Genomic DNA, 16,359 nt, shown 5'->3' on the forward strand with positions numbered 1-16,359 from the left:
CTCCTTTAGGTTGTGCGTGTTGGGTATTTTGTCCTTGCCACAGGAAAGTGATTGATAGGGAAATTCAGAAGCAAAAGTAGGCGCTAACTGTATAGGTATGTTCCACCCTATATAAAATAGGGCCAATAATAAGTGTGTCTATCTCATCAAGTTGTTTTAAGGATTAAGTAAAAATATGTAAAGTATTGAGACAAACACGGCATAATAAAAGCCCTAAGAATTAGCTATTGGTAACCCTGTTAATATTTCACAGTTTCCAATTCTTACAAATTTAAATGTCTGTCTCTCATTTGGTTTCATTTTTCATTCATTCTGCTTATGACACAAATAAATGCATATCACTGAATGCACACACATTTTTCAGGAGCTGGAAGGCACTTAAATTTTCTGTATTTACTCAGGGCATTCTTATCACGATGGATAAGCTTATATGCAAATAAACTATTTCTACATAAAAGCTCCAACACACACACTAATTATGGGATTATACATACTTTTGGTTTTTCAAGAAAATACCTATAAATATCTACCAATCAGAAAATATTTACTGCCTGCCAACCATATCCAAGGCAACATATTAGGAACTGTGGAAATACAAGGAAGGGAAAGGCACCAACTTTATCCTCAAATTTGCCAAATTGAAGAAATTCAATTTGCCAATTGACAAAATGAGAAAAATTTGCATGTGAAGATGGATGACTATTTAAAGGTGCACGTAGTGAGTACCATGTTGTGAGGCACGCACACTAGTGGCAAACTTGGTAGAAGAACCAGGGTGGGGAGTGAGCAGTCTCTGAGGACTAGGACATTTCACAAACCCTTTCAGTGGAAATGGCTGTGAGCCAAGGCTTAAGGGACAAGTAAAGGGGAAGGAGGGAAAAAGGCATGAAACAAGGCAAAGAGACCTCTTTAGTGGATACTGGGATGTCTACACTGACAAAAGCAGAGAAAAATGTGGGCAGAAAAAGTGGGAGATGAACTGAGCAAGGTACAGAAAGTCTTGAAGATCAACCCAAAGTAGTCAGCTTTATCTTCAAGTTGCAGTGGTGCTGGGGATTTAACCCAGGGCCTCGTACACACTAGGTAAACACTCCAACCCTCAGCTATAGCCCCGTCCTTATCTTACAAGGAATGCAGAGGGAATAGAAGTCTTTGAACAAAGCCTTGACATAAGTGGTATTCTATGAAAATTTTTAATACAGCCTTCATATGGCTGAATTATCTGTAGATAGTCCCTTCCTTCACATTTTCAAGAATTATGTGGTTCATTTTCCTGTGTTTACAGTACCTCTGGTTCATATAATCCCTTAGACTTGAGTTCACCTTTCAAAACAGGAGAAGATTGAGATAGCAGGCATGCAATTCTCTGTAAAATAAATTCATCTTGTACTCAGACCATGTGGCCAACTACTCCTTACAAACTATTTCCGATAACTTCAAAGGCCTGAAATTTCCAAAAGAAAGACACATCCAACCTTTCTTCCTTTAACAGAGAGTCACAGGAATAGAGTATTGCTTTTTTCTTTTCCCCCACAGTAAAAATACTTTAATGGTTTTCCTGATTACATACATGAGGAAATTTATTATCAGAAATTCAAATACACTAATGTATAAGGAAAGAAATATAGCTGGAATCCCAACACCTCTGATACAGCCACATTTAATATTTCAGAGACATCACTATATAGGTAGATACACATTCTGTAACTTTAATCATGGCAATATGTTGGTAATGTGAATATAGTAGTCATTTTGTTCTCAACTTTCCCTTTTTCACCCCACAATCTTTCTTTCTCGCACCTAGCCTTACATGCTTCATGTATATTATACATAATTTTATAGTCACAAACATATTAAGCATAAGCATATATTAGATTTTTACTGTCATTGTTCAATTTACAAAAGTAACACCCATTACATGTATTTATTTGTCTGCATCATATTTTGTTCACTAAATTATTCATCATGGAAATGCCTCCAAGTTAAATGTCCCTTAAACCATTCTCTACTTTCCTGTGAAATAGGACAACTAATATTGTATTGAGTACCTATTATGTGCCAGGCATTATTCCCAGATATGTTGCCTGAATTATTATCCACAAAAAACTTATGAGGTTGGTTTCACTATTGTCTTCATTTAATGGCTAAGAAAATCTAAGGCACGGGAGCTAAACATATTTCCCAAAGCTGTTCATCATATATTCAAGGCAAATACAGAGATTAAAGCCTATGCATCTGATACTACACCCCTGCCATTAAACCCAGTGCTTCATGTGGGAGGGGTGGAGCTGCCGACCAATTCACAATCATGGTCATTCTCTGTGAGTCCACTCTTTTGCCCCTGCAGTAATACTGTAATAAATATCCTTGGATATACATCCTCATTCTATGGTTGTTTTTATTTCTTTAATTCAACAAATATGTGTGCCTACTCAGCACCAGGGACTACTCTAGATGCATATGTTCCGGTGGCAAAGGAGACAGATGAGGTCCTCATTTTCACAGAGCTCACAGTCTGGTGCGAGAAGACAATAAATGAATTAGTGGATCAACAAGTAAATCAACATATGAATAACAAAAACCCAGGACATAACGGTCATCAGAACAGAGTTAAAATAGGGTAATGTGATAGCCATTTGGTAGCAACTTTAGTTTTTACATGGTATAGATTCCCATATATGAGATTGCTAGGTTGTAAGGTTATGTGTATTTTTAATTTTAATAATTATTGCTATTTTGCTTTAAAAGATGTTTCTTTCTCTCTTTTTTTTTTGTACCGGGAATCAAACTCAGGACCTTGAGCTTACCAGGCAGGTGCTTGTGCCACTGAGCTATATTCCCGGCCCTAAAAAGATGTTTCTAATAATTCTCATTTTCTGCCAAAATATAGATTTTTAAAAAGTAAGCATTTCTTTCTTTTTTTTCTTTTGGGTACCAGGAATTGAACTTACGACCTCACACTTGCCAGGCAGGCACGGTGCTGCTAAGCTATATCCCTGACCCCACATTTCTTATCTTTCTTTTCTGACTTGCCGGGAAACCCAGAAAAGATTCTTCCTTCTCAGCTAAATTCAACATAAATGTAAATCAGTTATAAGCAATTTTTATGTTTTTTAAACATAAAAATATCATTTTGTGTACTTCAATTTGGATGCATATATATGAAAAAAACCGCAGGGAAGCAAGTATAATAGGGTGAAAGAGGCGCCAAGGAAGAAAAATCTTGACAAACACTAAAAAGCAACCCTTGAGAGGCTGAGGTATTTTCAGGAGTGTTAAGAATACCACTGAATCTACCACCCATGGCCCAAGGACTCACGCATTCCCCTTCCTTGTGTAGCCTCGCCTGTATATCACTAGTTCTTGGTAACTGGCACTATTCAGAAGACTTAGAAATATGCAACAAGCATCTCATGGGAAATGTAACTGAGTAATTTCCAATCACCCTAAGCTACAGAAAGGAGGAAAGCATCTTGCTGGCTCTCCCCAGCCCCGCCTACCCCCACCCCTATCACCCTTCTAAGGAAAAGTTGGACAGTCCTCAGACACCCTCTCCACAGAAGGCGCTACCAAATCAGTGAGGGAATGACAGCGTCCACATCCAAACCTAACCTCGCACTTTCAAGGCCTGCACACTTTATGTGTGCAGGAAAGCAAGGTTTTATTTTAACTGTGTTTCACAAGCAAAAGCAATGGAAAGAATTCTATGCCTAATCTTTTTTTTTTCCTCCCTTGAAATTTGATCGTATTCCTAACTTTAGTCATACTGCCTGGTTTCCTCTCCTTAATGGAGTGAAATTTATGTCTGTGATTAGAGAATTGGCTTGGGAAAACCATTTGAGTTTTAAAAGTTATACGTTTTCACAATAATAGATATGGGAATCCTGGAAGAAAACTAGTATGTTTTGGATGTTAATGCAGACATTCTAATAGCTTGCTATTTCAATCCACAGTTAGTAGGTAATGGTGGTCTTAAACTTATTGGAGGGAGAGTGGAGGAAAAAAAATATTGAGCTGAAAGTTTTCACAAGGATAGCACAGTGATAAATTTAAAATTATAACCAAGATGTATAGCTTTTTAGCTAAGATGTCCAAGAGTTCTTTTGAAAATAAAGAATAAAGTGCTGCATTAAAAGAGTACTTTTTCTGGAAATGCATCTGTAACATGTACGATCCTTAAACTCTAGAAGCAACAGAGAGGAAAAAGTAATCAGATGTGTCCTGCTTCATGCAATAGGTTCATTCCACAGTTTCATCCTATTTCTAGTGTATGAGGAAAGCTCATTAGAATTGAAGTGATGTGGTCAGACCTTGACAGGAAGAAGATAACAAAATGGCCTTCACCAAACCACAAACGGATACAATCCCTCTTGTTAGAGACTGACTGAGAATAGCAAGAACTCTGCGCTCAGAGCTGCATAAACTTGGACATGATTCCTCTACCATCTTGCTGTATGATTTACAGTAAGCTTCTTAATATTTCTGAGCTTCTTTGCAAAATAAAGCATTTTCAGGTCTTCATTTCAAAGAGCATTATGAGGATTCAAAGAGATCACACGTGAAAAACAGAAGACGTTTGTTATATTTTAGTTCCTCCTTCCTATGTAGTTGTCATGCTGACTGTGAGATCATCAAATTGGAAAGAGTGCAAATGAAAAACAAGAGGTGAGTAGAGGGTAAAAAGAGAGAATTGCTTGGGAAGGGTCAGTACTGACTTGATAGAAGAATCTCAACTGTAGAAGGAAGGAAATGTCTTGTGGCACATGCCTGTAGTCCCAGCACTTGCTGAGGAGGAAGACTGCAAATTCACGTCCTGCCTGGACAACTTAGCTAATTCATGTCTCAAAAATTTAAAAGAGCTGGAGATTTTGCTCAGTGGTCCAGCACCCCCAGGTTCAACCGTCAGTACTGCAAGGAAGAAGAGTAAGAAAGCGAAGAAGGAGAGAAGGAAGAAGAAGGAAAAAGGAGTGGAGAGGAGAAAGGGAAGGGAAGAGAAGGGAAGGAAGGAAGGAAGGAAGGAAGGAAGGAAGGAAGGAAGGAAGGAAGGAAGGAAAAAAGAAAGGAGAGGGAGGAAGAAGAGAAAGGAGAGGAAGAAGGGGAAGAAGAGGAGGAACCAAAAAAACCCCACTCACACCTGAAAGAAAACACCTGGTGGCGACAACCCTTCCCCACAGGGAGGGATGCTTTGCATTATGAATATTGCCATCTGTCCTTTTTTCTTTTCTGCAATGCTGGGGGCCGAACCCTGGGCCTCACACATGCTAATAAGAATGTGCTCTACTACTGAGCAACTCTCCCATTCCTCCTAAAACTTCTCATTTCTGAGTTTTTCTAATCAAGGCATACCCATTTCCTTATGTAGCTATTACCTGCAGTTTCACGATACTGTAAATATATCGCTGTCATTCATAGCGATACTATTCATTTCAATACTATAAATCTGTGAAAGTCCTTATCCCAAAATAGTTTAGAAATATTTATGAGTTCTTACAGTATGATAGTCTAAGAAATATTTTCCAAGATACCTTAAGCATAACAAGAAAAAAAAATGCACAAATCCAAGAAGTTCATTTAAAAGTAACCCCCCGGGACTGGGGATGTAGTTCAGTGCTAGAATGCCTGTCTAGTAAGCTCAGGCCCTGGGTTCCATCCCCAGCCTCACAAAATAAATGATAATTAAATAAACAGACTCAACATATCTATGGCCTATAATATCTCCATAATAGGTACGAAAGCACATTTGAAAAGTCCAAGTGACGCTTCAGGCCTCTTAATAATGAAATTAAAAATACACGATTAAAAATTAAATGAAAGTTTTGCTCCTTCAGAACCTTCATTTTCTTGGGCCTTCACTTCTCATTTTCGTCCACTGCTCAGGGGAATTTGTGTACAAGTCCATTTTCACAGAAGAACCAACTGTTGCCCACTGGCTGGAGTTATGGCTGCACCTGTTAGGATGTGGGAGGAATGACAGATCATGCTGAGGTGCGGATGCTGAGGCAGCTGGGCAGTTTATTCCCTGCATATAAGGCTGACTCCTACACTCAAGATGCATCTCAGACTAACTATGAAACTTGAGTGAATGCCTGTAATCCCAGCACCCCGAGAGACTGAGGCAGGAAGACCACAAGTTCCAGTTCAGCCTAAGCAATTTAGCAACTTTGAGAGACCTTGTCTCAAACTTTTTAAATTTTTTAAAAGAGTTAGGGATGTAGCTCAGTGCAAAAGCTCTTAGTTCAATCTCTAGCACTAAAAAGGTAAATAAATAAGAGAGGGGGAAAAAAAGGAAGGAGATGAGGGAGGAAGGGAGGAAGGGAGGGAGAGAGGGAGGGAAGGAAGAAGGAAGGAAGAAGGAAGGAAGAAGGAAGGAAGGAAGGAATGAAGGAAAGAGGGAAGAAGGGAAAGAGGGAAGGAAGGAGGGAAGGAAAGGAGGGAAGGAAAGAAAGAACGAAGGAAGGAAGGAAGGAAGGAAGGAAGGAAGGAAGGAAGGATGGAAGGAAAAAAGGAAGGAAGGAGGGAAAGAGGGAAGGAAAGAAGGAGGGAAGGAGAAAAGGAAGGAAAGAAGGAAGGAAAGAAGGAAGGAAGGAAGGAAGGAAGGAAGGAAGGAAGGAAGGAACTTCAGAGCTTTGGGCCTCATGGAGATTACAAATCATGCACATCACAGACCTTTGGGATGCCTCACAAGCAGATGCAACTGCCAGTGTTATTTCCCTAAATGCCAGAGGCCTAACATAAATACAGGAGACAGGAGGCAGTTAATCATATCTCCCAATCACGAGTACACAGAGGAATCAGCAGGCAGTAACATATGCTTTGAAACAATTTTAATATCAGCCTTTTTTGCAGATGTCTGTCTTCTTTTGAATAGAAATTTGTAATAAATAATCAGATGTGTTGGGAAATTCATGCTCTGCCTTGAGGAATCTCTTGCTGATGACCAGTAAACTAACTTTATTCACAAATCTAAATGACTTAATTCATTTCACCATAGTGTAGATTGTCACTTGACAACAAAAATGCTAAAATTCTCCTTTTTTTGCTCTCCATTTCTTTGAGACTTGCCTACTGAGTTAGCTAGGTACCTGATCTTATGGACAACATGTCCCAAGTTGTACGTGTGTGTGTGTGTGTGTGTGTGTGTGTGTGTTTATTGTAGCTAAAGACAACTGAGACATTTGAGACTTTTTAAATACTATGATACAAAAATAAATGACCAAGTCAAACATGTACATTTTTAAAAAACCAAGTAAATAAAGAAGGGAAAAAGTACACAAACCATTATTTGTGTGATATAAATCCATAAGACCAAGTCTCTTGTTTTTTTAAAAATTTTTAATGAGTTTATTTGGCATCATACACATATATATTTAGATGGATTCAAATGGCACCAATCCTAAAGTGAAAATACTTAAATACAGTTTCATTCTAACATGGCTTTATGCTAGCATTTCTTAAACAAATGCAGAAAAATTCCACTGTAGTAAATTTTCTGCTCCCCACTCTCACCCACACGCACACCATCACCACCAGCAGCCCTGAATTGCTTTATTGTGGCAGAATTCCATTATAATGTTAAATTGCTATAATTCAGTTTCCAGAATAGAAAAAAAGCAGTGTACAGAGTTGGTCTTTTAGAGGCAAATTAGCAAATGAAAAGATGCATGTTTAGGAGAACCAGGAAGCAGGCAAAGGAACTCCAAGGGGAAGGAAGGATAACTCCCACAGGCTGTTTCCGTGCCCTTTCACCTTTTGTGTGTCCCTGGGGTTGTTTCCCTGGGTGTCAGGATGTTTGAGATAGAGGTGACTGCTGTGAAAGGTGATTGCAACTTGATGACAGCCCTAAAGGACCCTCGCAGGTTCCAGTGTGACACCTGCGACTTCTATCTTCCCTCCTCTGGCTTGAATGCCTCTTCAAACTGGGTCTTCCCTACAATAGGAATAACCCATCCAGGAAACATTTTCCAAATACAATTCATTCTTTTGGCGGATGATTTGTAATCAAATTCATAAACCACCAGGCTTGTGAGACTCCCACCTGGCAAAAACTACACCTCACTTCCACCAAACACTTCCTTGAAGTGAGATTTAGATTCCTTTGCGATCATCATGTATCAATTCCTCTGATGGAGCCAGAGAAGGACAGGGGGACACCAAGATAAAATGGCAAGAATATGACCCTGCCCTCCATGTTTTGGGAAGGGGTGGTTGAGGAAACGAGAAACTAGACAGGACTGTAAAATCCTTGTAGCTCTTTTTCTCCTTTAATCAAGCCCACATGTTTAACACTAGGAAACTAAATGTGGTGAGGAGAGAAGAATTATAAAAGAGTTCACTTTCATCCTACAGATATGAGAAAACAAGAGTGTATTGCCATTACTCGACAACTTTATAGCTCCAAATAATGCTAACACGCAGTAAATCAGAGGAGGCTTCACTGGCTGCATGAAATGAGCACCTCACATTTGCTCTGAGAAGGGACGCATGTGGATCCACCTGGGGTCAGACTACCCATGGCCCTGAATAGGATCAAAAAGAAAGGGTTGAGGACAACAGGTTGAGAGGCCTAAAGTTCAGAGCCAACAAAAGTTCTCCAGCCCCAAGTCCCTCAGTGACCTTCCTTCTTGTTTTAAGAAATGACAGAAATCAGGAAATATTACTTGGACTTGCAGGCTTCTGTCCTGGCCTATCAAACCCAAAGAGAAGTCCCAGCAAATTACTGGAAACTGCACTTTGAACTTAGCCTTTGGCAAGGAGCCCAGTCAAACAGAAATGTAAAAGTTCCTTTCCTCCGCAGGGCCCCTGCACCAGGGTGTCCCTATAGACACTCCAGAGCTGATTGCAACAGGTTGGAATGAGGCCCTGAGCCAGGAAAACAAGCCCTGACCAGTATGATTTCCTACTGCCTGTGTTGTTTCTTAAAAAGGTTTTTTTTGGCTTGTTCTCCCTCGTTTTGTTGGACTGGGTTGCAGGCTCAGGTCCCATCGAGGAAATGACTGGCACCATTTTCACAAAATGCTTGTTGAGTTCGAAAACTACTCCATCTCCCCCACCAGTAAGCAGGGTCAGGTTGAGGGGCACAGCCGGGAAGGGACTGGTCAGGCCAGTTGCTAAGCAAATTCTTAGAACTCTGAAGAATCGAGAAGTAATTAGCTTGTAAACTTTGCAGATATTTCTGCCTCTGACAAGGAAGACGATTTTTCTCTGCCCACCAGACTTCACTACATGGAATTAAAATAAACCAACAACAGGGACTGTCATCAAACGAACAGCCCCGGCAGTGCCCAGCCCCATAACTGTTTCCTTCTGAAGAGGAAACAATCAAAACATTGGCCTCTTTCTAGCCCTGTTCTATTTCTCTCTAAGAAAACTCAATTTGCACAAGCAAATAAACTGACTCATTATAAAACTAAGAGGTCAACAAGAGGCAGATAAAACCAAAGGTTAGACAGCTGGAGAAGCAAGCTTCTCCCCCCAGCTGCAACTGGGAGCTCCTGGGAGGAAGTGACAGATCCCCAGGGATCCTCCGGTCATCAACCTGGGAAGGGGAGGAGGAGAGAGAAGCTGGGCACATTCAACATCCTTTTTCTGTCAGATCCAACATTCCTTTCTCAAGTTTTAAAGCGGATTCAACTCCCAGCCAAGCCTGACCAGCAGTGACCCAAATCTCTCAATGTGCAATTATTTTAACGGCTTTCTCACAATGGATTCTTTTCCTACAACATTTGTATTGTTTCATACCCAAAGTGTGAACAGGGCAATGATCTACTCTCCTGATAATTTCATGAAGAAAATTTCCAGAGTGTACTTTTAAAGCCCTGCCTTTTCCCTAGAGATTTCACGTGGCCGGGGAGAACTGCTTATTCCATCTCTAAGTGCGCAGCTTTCTCCCTTCCCTGCCTCCCTGACCTCCAACTGACCTAGTTCTGCAATAATCAACAGTCAATGAACACCACACAATTTAGAAAAAAAATGCTATTGGGTCGTCTCATTTAGGGCACTCTTGGCCAGCCCTGTCATAGTCTAAAGATATTCCCAGAGGGTTTCTACTTTGATTGTTAATGCAGAACTCTGGCACAGAGTTTGCCATTTGTTTCCCCTCCCTCCCTCCCAGTAGTTCTAGAAGTCACATAAGAAAGAACAACAAACCCTAACTCCTAGGAATGTTGTTCCAGTAGGTGACAAGTGTGAGTGGTCACTCCTGGCACCCAAGATTCCCTAGGGAACGGTTGCAAACAGACTGCAGCTGGATGAGAGATCAGAGTTGCAGGGGGTCGCTGGGCAGCAGGAGGGCAAAAGAGGCAACCAGTGTTAGGAATTGCACCTGGAGGTCATGAGGAAGGAGAACAGTGCATCTTGGGTTCTGGAGAGCCAGAGAATCCCCAGGAAGGTTGAAACAACAGAACACCCCTTGGCCACCACCTTCCCTCAAAGGGGAATCAGGAAAGGTGAAGTAGAAAGGCATGGAAGGCAAACAGGAGACAACCCAGGAAATGGAAGGCTTAATGCTGAAGAGAATGGAAAAACACGAGTGTTTGCTAAGGGGCCCGAGATGGGTTAGAATCCACTGACAAGCAGGGGCACCCAACAAGCTCCTGACTCTTCGGAAGACACAGACAGGTTCTATAAAGAGGTGGAAGTAGGGTATCCTGGTCTGTTATTAAATGCACTAGAGGGTTTCTCCACAATGCCCATGCTCATTGGTTGAAATTCTGCAGCTTGAGATCCCAACCCTTTGTCTTAATTTCTAACCTCTTGGCCACCTTTACTGTGAACCTTGTTGTCTGTCCCCATCTCCCACCTATTTTGGCCCCCTACTTCCATATTTTGATTGGAAGCATCTTTCCTGCATTTTCAAGTTTGTCTTATGCTGACATTATGTTCAAGTGAAAGTATTCTAAACTTAGATTAATTCAAGCATCTGTGAAAAAAGTAGCGTTGTTCAAGCAATATAAGTAGTTGGCTACGTAGACTCATCCAACTGAATTATCAGGCTCTGCACAGAACCAAAAATCACCCTATCTACACTGATAACAAATAGGTTATTTATTTATAACTGTCCACTTCTTCAAAGTCTTACTCACAGTACTGACTCACAGCATGAATACAAGTTGTGTACATCTGAAGCCCAAAAGCTAGTAGAGCTGGGGTCACAAAGGCCCCTATTTCCATGCAGAAATCCAACCAGGCACTGAACTTCACTTGCATCAAATCATGTGAAAGACTAGGGCCATGTGAGCAATGATAAGTGGGAGGAAACTTCAAGATGACTTCTGACTAGACAAACCCTCAGTACCAAGAAGCCTTCCCCAGCCCCAGCCCCAATCATAGACCCTGATTACTGGCAATAGAAAAATAAACTGCACTTACAAGGCAACTGTTAAAAGCTCTTACTTGTCTTAGCAGAAGGCAATACGAAGAGCCACAGGATAAAAACCAAAGAGATGAAAATTTGGAGAATAACATCTCAGATACCCAACATGTAATGATAAGATTTCCAGAAAAAGAGAACAGAAAATATACCATGGCAGAAATCATCAAAGACATAATGTGAGAACATAATAATGGTGGCACATGCCTATAATCCTAGCACTTTGGGAGGCTGAGGCAGAAAGATCAGAAGTTCAAGTCCAACCTGGACAAATTAGTGACTTAGCAACACTTGTCTCAAAATAAAACATTTGAACAGGGCTAAGGATGTATACCAGTGTAAAGGCCCTGAGTTCAAACCCCAGTACTATTAAAAAAAAAAAAGAACTCGAGAAAATTCCCCACGCCTGAAGGATCTGAGTGAGAGCCCATTAAGCGAACACCGTGCTGAATAAGATAAAAGATTTTCAGCAAGGCACTTCATTATCAAATTGAGAAGATCCCAAAAGCCTCTAGAAAGAAAACAAAAAGCCACAAATAGATGACTCGTAATCAGAATTGCTCCTCAGCCTCCTCGCCAACAACACCTGCATCTATAAGATAGCAGAACAATGCTGTCACAGTTCTGAAGGAAGAGGCTATGCAGCCTAGTCTTATATGTGTAGGCAGACTAAAATGAATATTATACATCAAACACAGGGTGGGGAGAACCACTCTCTCTTCTTTCATTGAGTGAGTCTTTTCTGGGGGCTTCTCTTGGGATAATCAGACACAGGTTGTCTCCATTAAGGAATTCTTTCAACTTAGGCAAGGCACACTAGAGGGTTTCTCCACAATGCTCATACTCATTGGTTGAAATTCTGCAGCTTGAGCTCCCAACTCTGTCTTAATTTCTAACTTCTTCTTGTACTATTCACCTTGCTGTCTGTCCCCATCTCCCACCTATTTTGGGCCCTTACTTCCGTATTTTTATGGGAAGCATCTTTCCTGGAGCCAGCGATCGTTCACATGACTCTTGATTTATATTCCTCCTGAATACTTGGTCAGCCCCCACTTACTCTGCTCCACTCAAACCATGGGCCTAAGACAGCAAAGATAAGAGAAGCTGAGTGAGGCTTGGATCAAAAGGGAAAAAAGGGAATCTGCTATGACGAAATGCTTCTAGACTAGAGCTAAAGAATTTGGGACTTTTTCCATATTTCAGCTCATGGAGGGGGGAACCATAGGAATTCTGTGTAGAAAAATTTTTTAAATCATGCATTTGCCTGGAACACCATCTTGATCATAACTCGCAAGATCCTTAAGCCCAGTGGTGGGAAAGAACCTGCCAAAACCCTGTTAAACCTGAAGAGTACCCACACACACACCCTCATCTGCCCACAGTCACTCCAGTTCAGGTTTGCATTTGCTCCAATTAGCCTGTAGCTTTCCATTTACTGTAAATGAATGAATGAAACCCATCCAAAGTTCTAATCATTCCCCACCTGAAGCAGAGATCCTAGCTGCCTCTCAATATCTATTTCCCCTTTTCTCTTACTAACAGAACTCTGACTTTTAGATAGTCATACTACTACCCAGAATAAAGTCTCTATCGTCCTAAACTCTAGCCAGTGATATGTGTAAAAATACAATTTGAAAGAGACAACTGAGAAAACCTGAGAGACATGCCCCTTTGGCCAGCTCCTCTTCCTCCTCCCCTGTCTCAGCCGACAGTGCAAGCTTGGCAGAGGGAGTCTGGCAGCCATTGCAGAGCAGTAGGTAACTGTGAGGATGAAAGCTTGCTTCACTGGAACAGAAAAGCAGAAAAATGAAACAAGCTAGGGTCTCTGATAACTGTGTAGAGCTCATTCCTGCTCTGAATTATCCACTCCAGAACCCTACATAAGGAAATAGCTTTTCTACATTATTCACAGCTGCGTGCAAAAAAAACTGATATAATTTTATTCTAAAAAAATCATTGGTGGCCCCCAAATTCTGACAAATCAAGGTCTGGACTCCTTGGTCCAACACCTATGACAATGCTAAATCTAGGCTACACCTTCATTTCCTGTTGTCTTCTATTCCTTTCCTTCATTCAATTTATAATACAACCAAATCAAATGGCTGTGATTTCCCCCAAGAGCATGGCCACCACTAACTGTGTTTAAGACATGTATCATGAGAGCTGATAATGAAAGGGACCTTGATAAGCCTCTAGAGTAGGGGACTTAGCACAGTTTTTGTCAGGTATTACTCAGATTTTCCATCACTGGGACAAAATACTTGAATATCCACAACTTAAAGAAGGAGAGGTTTAGTTTGGCTTACATTTCAGGGGATTCAATCCATGTCAGCCTGTTCCAAGGCAAAAACATCATGGTGGAGGGGCATGGTAGAGGAAAGCTGCTCATTTCAGGGCAGCCAAGAAGCAGAAAGAGAAAGCAGGAGTTAGGGAAGAAGATACAACCTCCAAAGACGCCCCCAGTGACACATCTTTTCCAACCAGGCCCCACCCCCTAACAGCACATTTAGTTATGAACTCATGAATGATCAGTCCACTGATGAGCATAGTGCCTCCTGGATCCAATAACCCTGCCAAAAGCCCCACCTCTGAACACATGAGACTTCCGAGGGGTATTCTACATCTAAGCTGTAAGAGTCAGTGAATTGCCTTTTCTGGTTTTTAAACATCTCACACACAAAATTCAATATGTAAATGACAAAAACCATCAGCCTGGTCCAAATTTGTAGTTTTATTTCCTTAAAGATGAGGAAAATGAAGTTCACAGGGGTTAAATTCAACGTGACTGGTCCAGGGCTGGTTGGGACTGGTTAGAGCATAGTAGGCTCATAGCTACAACCCAGGCTTCCCAGCACCTACTCTGTTCTTTCCATTACTCTTATCAATGAGTCATGCAAATACAGACGCTCACTAAAGGCAAAACTAACTAGCAAGTGTTCAGCTATGCATATTTCTAGTCCAGGACTTGTCAATCCTCACAAACTAGGTTGACTAGGAATAACACATAAAGAGCAGTGTCCCACGTTAATGCCTTTTAGTCTGGAATTTTCCAAATGGCACAACACTTCCCATTCAGATGCGTGCCCAAAGGAGCAGCTGTAATTAGCCCAGCATCCAGAGAAGTGAGATTATATACCAAGTCAAAGGATGTGTCTCCCCATGATACTCATAAAATCCTATTGGCTGATGTTCCACACTATTAAAAAATATGAAAATGTTGGCTTACCTGGGAAAACCACATTCTGTTCGGTTCTTTAGTCATCATGAGGGAGCTTTGTGACCATGTGTGGCAAGTTGGGCTGAAGATGCCTGTACTGCAGATCTGCCTGTGGGCCCTGGCGACACACTGATGCTACAAGTCTGCAGTTCAGGAAAGCAGCTGCACTAAGTAGCAGAGAGGGAAGGTACCACTTGAACATTAGAAGGAGGAAGAGGACTGACAGATCATCGAGGCAAAATTCTGCTTTGTTTACTTAATTGTTCTACACGAGGTCTCTTTTCTCTACTTTGAAAATAAAACCACAGAGGACAGGACAATGTATACCCACAAGATTAAGGTTGCTAAGGAGAAATAAACTGGAACGTGATTGTTGAGTGCAGAAAGATAGAAAAAGGAAAAGAAACAAACCTTATGTAGGGTCCCCGAGGACAGTGCTGGTTTTAAAAAGTTCTCCAGTATGACCCTAGGCAATGTCCCCGCTAGGCAGAGCAAGCAAGAACAGCGTGAGAATGAGAAGGAAGACACCAGGCCCAAGACCGATGGCGGCTCCCCTGAAGTCTGGCGACCTGCAGGCACAGTCTAACTGCTGCACACTGTGTGACCCGGGCAAGTGATGTCTCTAAAATGCCTGTAAAATGGAGATGGTAATACACTGCCTACTTGATGAGGTGTTACGAGGCATAAAGCAAAGTACCACCAGGAGCCTGGCCCAGGGGAAGTACTCCGTAAATGTTAGCTATTATCATGGTTCACACTCACGTATTCATTCCATCATCTGCCCAGCTAGACAGTAAATACCTTAGGAGCAGAGACCATGCCCTCCCTCCCTTCCCCGCTGCACACAGAATTCATACAGATGCTTTACAAGTGTTGGTTGATTGATTAATGGGCACTGGAAGAGGAGGCTGAGCTCATTAGATTACATGTGACAGCATGTTCCTTCCTGTTCTGAAAGAACTCTCTGCCAGTCCTTACTTGGGGAGGAGCACTGCAAATCCCCGCGCCCTTTAAAGTATATCAAAGTGTGCCTTATTTTCCCCATTTCACAGATCAAAGAACAAGGCTGTCTGGAGCAGACAAGAGACCAGAGCACGGACTGTCGGAGGGGCAGGTGTCCGGCTGGCCGGGCCTGCAGGCGGCTCTGCCCGGGGCGCCCTCCCGGGAAGCCTCGTTCAGACTTGTGTGCTGCGCCCGCCCGTAAAGCGCGCTCCGCCCCAGATCGCGCGCCTTTGTCTTGCAGCCCAGTTCACGCCGTAAAACCCCTCGGCCAAGCGTGCCTTTTCATTTGTGATGATCAAAGCGCTAGGTGTCGGATGCAGAAGCAAGCACCCTTTTCATGCGTGTGTTTTGTGGCCTGGGCTCACCTGTCCCCCAGTTTTCTGCACCCGGTTCGCGGGGCGCGGTCACGTGGCCACTGCGCTCGCCACCCCGCCCGTCTGGGGAGTCGGGTTACCAGGAATGTGGGGCCACTTCTCCGAGTCTGGGTGGAGGCCGGAAGGACGGGGTGCTGGGAGCGAAGGACTGTGGGGAGACGGGGTGGAGAAACCAGAAACCCGGGAGGAGGAAAACAGGTTTCCTTTTTTAGGGCGCCGGTGCTGCCGGCACATGCAGTTGGGGGCGGGGCGGGGGACGCCAGGTACTTTTGTTTGTCTTGAGAGAGGAGAAGGTGCCTCCCCCACCACACAAGTAAATGTGAAATGCATACCTGAAGTTGTACCAGGTGAGGACCAAAGTCTTGGCAACCACACCATGTGGGGCAAATCAGAAGGGT

General features: G+C 42.3%; 1 long non-coding RNA gene across 2 annotated transcripts; it reads right to left on the reverse strand.

Annotated features, from left to right (window-relative positions):
- Positions 1-1,561: 1,561 nt before the first annotated feature.
- On the reverse strand, positions 1,562-16,112 carry LOC106148771. Of its 2 annotated transcripts, XR_001234455.1 has the most exons (6): positions 15,953-16,112; positions 14,595-14,752; positions 13,675-13,749; positions 13,023-13,153; positions 5,832-5,948; positions 1,562-2,515 (listed from the first exon to the last, which is right to left on the reverse strand). It is a non-coding gene; the product is annotated as an uncharacterized LOC106148771 (long non-coding RNA). The 2 variants fall into 2 exon arrangements; XR_001234454.1 differs by lacking the exon at positions 1,562-2,515 and having other exon boundaries at positions 5,089-5,948.
- Positions 16,113-16,359: the final 247 nt, after the last annotated feature.

This window comes from Chinchilla lanigera, unplaced genomic scaffold (assembly GCF_000276665.1).
Source record: "Chinchilla lanigera isolate Chin_1 unplaced genomic scaffold, ChiLan1.0 scaffold00027, whole genome shotgun sequence".
Taxonomy (NCBI): Eukaryota; Metazoa; Chordata; class Mammalia; order Rodentia; family Chinchillidae; genus Chinchilla; species Chinchilla lanigera.